Source organism: Parasteatoda tepidariorum, chromosome 1, assembly GCF_043381705.1.
Source record: "Parasteatoda tepidariorum isolate YZ-2023 chromosome 1, CAS_Ptep_4.0, whole genome shotgun sequence".
NCBI lineage: Eukaryota > Metazoa > Arthropoda > Arachnida > Araneae > Theridiidae > Parasteatoda > Parasteatoda tepidariorum.
Window position 1 is genome coordinate 103,614,210 of NC_092204.1, and position 6,288 is coordinate 103,620,497.

The window sequence follows — 6,288 nt, forward strand, 5'->3', positions numbered from 1 at the left end:
AATATATATCTCATATCTATATATATATTTCTCTTACACGACGACAAAAAAAAGCCTCATTACAACTCCCCGAATGGCAACGCTAGAAAATCGACCAATGACTGCCGCTAAAAATGTCACAAGCCAAATCTAGCTGAGGGGGCTCAACATAAAGCACTTTAAAAAATGGAAACTGAAATAACCAGATAGAGCATTCTCACCAAGTGTGATCTGCTGATGACAACCTAAACAATATGGAAATGAATGGGGGGAAACTGGATCCTACCACGTGATTTTCCGGCCAATAAAAATGTGCCGACAACAATGGAAAGCGGTGTCAGACCATTATGATTTTATGTTATATAGAGAAACGTTTTCCTATAATACTAATTTTAAAAAAAATGAAGTTGTTATATGGATTTGAATGATTGTTTTGAATTCTTAGGTTGAATGATTGTTTTGAATTCTTGAAGTTAGTAGCGAGCGAAGCGACCTTGGTTTGCGAAGCAAACCATATAAGATTGCGTAGCAATTTTCGGGGGTTGGCGAGCATTAGTGAGCAGGGGGAGCAGAGCACTAGTATTTAAATATTAGTTTATTCCATATCAAGATAGAAGCAGGATTCTTTTATGCAAAATTTAAAAGAAATTTATATAGAGATAGAAAAAAAATGATATGGAATGTAAAAGAAATGATACAGAGTTAGGAAGAAATACTACAGAATTTCAGAAAAAGAAAATATATATATATATAATATGAAATCGTAATTTAAAAAAAAAAATTGAAAGAATATTGCATAGAATTTACTCATTTCATTTTTATTTTTGTAAATAAAACTTAAAATGTTCGTAATTAAGTTAATACTTTTAGTTTTTACAAAAGTAGTGTAAAAAATAGCTTTGAATTAAATTGTTTGCTAGAATAATAAATAGTAAAATTAATCCAATTTTTTTTTCAATTGACGAATTGAAAATTATTTTTACATTTTGCTCTTTTTGTAAAGTCTATTGAATATTCTCATTCAATATTCTCATAAACCTTAAGAAATGTTATTACACAGCGCCTATCCTATAACACAGTGCAAATAGAAACATTATAAATATTCTATAATTATTAGGAAAAAATAACGTTCATGCCAACTAAATAAATTCTACTCTGCAAAAAAAAAAAGATGGTCAAAACTACCAGAATATGGTAAAATTTACAGTGTTCCTAAGCACCAAGAAAGCTCGGAAAGTTTTGCCGAATCTCGGTGGTAATTCTTTTGGTAAAATTAGCAAGAAAATATGTTTTTATATCATATGATACATTTTGATAATTTTAACATGATACCTTAAGACATGACATAAAAATTATTAATACGGTTAAATTTACTTTTCAGTTTTGTGTTTTTTCAATTAAATGAGTGGTAAAAAGAACTGTAATTTTGATAACTAGAATTTACGGCAAACCACAATCATATGAACGTAAAAATTACCAAATGATTGGCTTAAAACCGTATTAATCAGCACTTTTTTAATTATTTTTTTTATTACCAAAAATGCCATTACCATACAACATGTAATTTTGCCGGAATTTTTTTCTCCGTATCAGTTTAAAATTCAAAAGCAGATGTTCTTTGTTATAAATAGGTAGGGAACGACGTTTAAATTCTGTTAAAAAAAGAGGAATGCTATATTCATGTGGTAATTTTATCGTGTATTATGATTGTTTTTAACAAACTTAATTCCTTCTTCGAAATTGCGAAAAAATGGTATTATTCAATCAAAAATAATACTTCGCGAAATTTAAAATATATCCCACCGTTCTATCGAAATGTAATATACATTTTTTTATTATAATTATTGGAAAATAAAATGTAATATTTTTTCCATCTAAATACCTTCTCATACGTACATGTTCTGTGATGCAAACGGACAGGGAACAATGTTCGATCAATTTATGACCTCCAAAGATAAGCATCTTGTTAAATTATTAAAACACCGCAGTTGATTTCTGCTTAACAACCTTCATTAAAATTAAAATATCCCACCTAAAGGTAAAAATCACTTAATAACTCATCAATTATTGACTACGTTGTCTAATTTTTCTTCCCTTATGCCACTCTCCTTTTCGCCCGAAAAAAATATTAATAAATAAATCGCAATTACCGTTTCCTGTTGTCAAGTGAACGAGAAAAAAAAAACGCTGGCTAAAGAAATTAATCTTCATCGATTATTCTCGGGATTCAGTGTCCAGAATCGGTTCTTTGCAACGCGAGAACGTTAATGGCTTAATCAGTATAATTTTCTTCGACGACTTTAAGAACGCGTCCTGCTATATCATTTTTTCTCTCGTTCGTTTTATCTTCGATGAGTCCTATTATCACTCTTAGAGAAAAGAAAATTGAGTGGTTTTGAGTGGAGGAAATTTTTATTGATTTTTCAGTTCATTTTTTTTTTCCTTCCCCGAATAGGATAAGAACACTTGGAGCGTGTTTGTGAGATAAATTGGCCTCTTGGAAATCAAAAAGCGATATTTTTTACGCTTGTGAGGATTATTATTAAGAGTTGAAAAGATGGTATTGAGTCTTCTGAGTGAAGTGATTATCTTAATGGTAAAAGTAAACAATCTTTAATAGGACTTGCCCACACTGGTAGAAATGATTTATAGCATCGACTTGTTATATTATGAAGAACTTTTACGAAAAACTTTTTAAAAAAATTCTCAAACATGCATGGAAATAACAAGTTTAACGTAGAAGGGGAAGCCTTTGCCCCTAGCCTTCAATATTGGTAGCCATAAATACGATTAATATCGTATATATGGCTACCAGTGTACAACTCTGTGGCTCTATATTTTCATTCTAGCTCAAATGATAAGGAAACTCTTTGCTCAATCGTGGTGCCAAAGTCGTTCTTGCGGAGAATTTGTTAGTGAATTCATCCCACATTTGCGTTACATAAAAAGAAAAATGCTAAAAAATCTCCGAAAATTTAATATAGCAGCAGAACTTTGACCCACAATCTGTCTACCATTAATGATATTAGAGAGATTTTACATATTCACTTAGCGTTTCGACAGCGCTTGCGCAGGAGCTGTGGAGGGAAAGCTTGCGATACGTTACTTAAAAGTGCAAAATCTCTTTATTATAGTTTGCACTCTCACGTTGCATCACGCTCACGTATTTAAGAAGACACTATATCACGAGAGAAACCTCTTACGGTAAATTCTTTTACACCAACACAAGTCATTTAAAATTAAAAGTATAGAAAATGCCAGTTCAGGTAAACCTAGATGGTCCAGACGATAGCTCAGTTTGTAAGTCCTTATTTTTAATAAACCACCACACTAGAATCATAAACTCTGAAGCTCATATACTTTCTGAAAGCCGAAATATTCTTAAGAATACACAGTGCGTACTTTTTCATTTTAGACATAGATGGCGCGTCAAGCGTCAACATCCAGCCTAGCCTTGAATGCCACCTACATTCAATACTAAATTTGCATTCATAAACACACGTTATTATTTCAAGGCATTAATACAAAATTATGTCAAATAATGACAATGCTCTGTGATACTAACAATATCAATTATATAATTAAGACTAAAATACTAAAATTTTGACGAATTAAGTAGCTGAAGATTTTTCTTTAACATTCTGTAACAGAAGGTAACTGAAAAATTTTTGTCATAGGCTTTTTATAAGTTCCATTTTTATCTTTAATGCTGTTTTCCGAAAGCTCCGCGTCGTAACATTAAATGAGGCTTTTGTCTAAATAATATGCTGTTTTCACAACAGCTGTGAGTTTGCAACTGTTACTAATGACTGTTGGGTCAAGTTTAGCCTATTTAAAGCCAGCACTGTCCACGCTTAGTTTGAAAATGGCTCAAAACAGTATGAAGACAAGCCACAATTTTGTGAAAATGAAAAACATTTGCTGTCTAATTTTTAAATGTTCGTAAACTTTCTCCAATGCTGCATTACCTGGGTTCGTTAAAGTTTGCAAAAACAGAGAATACAGCAGTGATTTTGATAATTTTCATCCAGATTGGAAAATGTCAACACATCGACGATTTTTTAAAAAGGTTTAATAATTTTTTAAAATATTTAAGTTATTCGTCTATTCTAAAGCTCAGAAAATTCTTCACGGCAATATTATAGATATAGTTTAAAATCATCGTATTGCTTCAAGTGTAATGCACTTAAACTATGGCTTTTTTTATTTTCCTTGACGACAGAGTTTCGAAAAACAGTATTGATCGTCACAATACGAATAATATCATCTTGATCAGGATGAATTTTAATAACTCATGCTAAATTTCCTTTTTAAGAAAAGTAGTTATCCGCGTCTTTTACTGAAACTAAATTTCCTAACTTTATATCAACTTTACCTTCACACCATTTAGCTCTACTCAGTAGTTTATTCAAATATTCCAATGACCATAGTTTTTTCTTTTCGAAATACGTTGAGTTAGTTTTTGAACCAGTTTCCATCTGCTCATCCGATGAATAGGGGTTTCTGTAATGTAAGTTCGAGTAATGTAATTAAAGATGATCCGATAAGAAAAAGTGAGCAGATGTCAATGCCTCAACATCAATTGAATAAGTTGAAATCGATCGGGAGTTAAAGAAACTCTTCAATTTGAACAATTAAAAGTCAAAAGTTCTTCAAAACATTAACATTTGTTTCACACTACACGCTTTAAGTGATATTTAAGGGACTTTATACTGCCCTCCCATAATCCCCCGAAGTGAGGCATGGAAGGAAAAATTAAATGCTAATTTATTTCTTCAACAGCTAAATAAACTTTTAAATTTTTTTCTCAGTTCCCTTACATAAAGAATTTCGAATTGCACGAAATTCCCTAAGAATACCAACAAAATTTCTACCGTTATCCACTAAAAGTTCCTGGAAAGTGCCGAAGGAGCTTGCGTGGAAGAAGGAGCACAGGAACAAAATTCAGTAAACAAAACTTACAAAGAGATTTCATAATCAAGAAAAATTTCAGAAAGATTTTGTATGGTGCCAGAACTCTACATAAGAAGGAAAATCGTATAAAACAATATAAAAATAAACATTGATATTATAAATAAAATAATGTTATTAATAATAACTCAAAAATCATCAAAAGAGACGTGTAAAATTTTTATCTCCAAAAAAATTCTAATCTCAACTCAGATATTTTAAACAATAGTGTTTTATTTAGAAATAAACTTTCTCATTAACTAGAAGTATGAAATAATATCGTTTTTTAAAGTCGTAATGATCGATCTAAGTTGAAAACAAAACTAAGTCGCTCTTCTTACAAATAGTTTAATCCACAATGTCAGACATTTCAAATGTAGCTTAAAATTTCTTCTTACATTTGCAAAAGCTACGAATTAATCAAACGATAAATGTCACTGAAAACGATTAAAAATAAAAACAGCAAAATCGAAGAAGGAAAATAACCATTACCCCCACATTGCGTGCAATCTTGAAGAAAATGAATGTCAATTCATCCCTCAAGATTTATCGTCTTTCAAAATTAAGAAGAAACCGCTAATAAAATATAAACAAGAAATCATATTTTTCACCTAAGACGGGATAAAGATTTTTACCCATAAGAAAAATAATCATTAACAGAAATTAAATCGCCCCGACGACGATCTCTAATGTTTTTTTTTTATCGTTTTCTTTCTTTTCATTGGTTTGATAAGTTATTAATTAAACCAACAGATTATATATAAGTCTTGAAGACTGAACGCATCCAGGCAGTTTTTCTCTTTAGTCTCATTGGTTCTCAAATATGTTGCCACGTGCAGAAAAAAAAGTCTCGCGGATTATGTTTTAATGAGAATTTGTAAAAGCTATTAGACAAATAAAAGGCAATAAAAAGAAATATATGTCTCGCATTATTTTTTATGTAAAAGTAATGATATTGCATGAGGCTTTTAGATATGAATTTAATCTCATAGTTTTTCTTCTTTTTTTTATTAATTTCTTTTCGCAACGGATGATACAACTAATTTCTAAGCAATCAATGAATTTAGATTTCCTTCGAAAAAATGTGCTAAGAATAAGCCATTCGATAAAATGTTGTGGGGTATTTCAAAGCCTTTTGAACATTCTGTATCATTCCATTGAAGGAAGGTTAACTTTTATCCGAATGCAATTCAATTTAGTTAAAGTTCAGCGTAATATTTTTTAAAAGATAGAAGACTGACCTAGTTAGACTGCCTAATAATTTCCAAAACTAAAAATTTAATTCATAAGGACTGTAATATATAATGTAACTATACTAGAACGTTAAATATAATTTTTAAAAAAATAATATAAATTGAA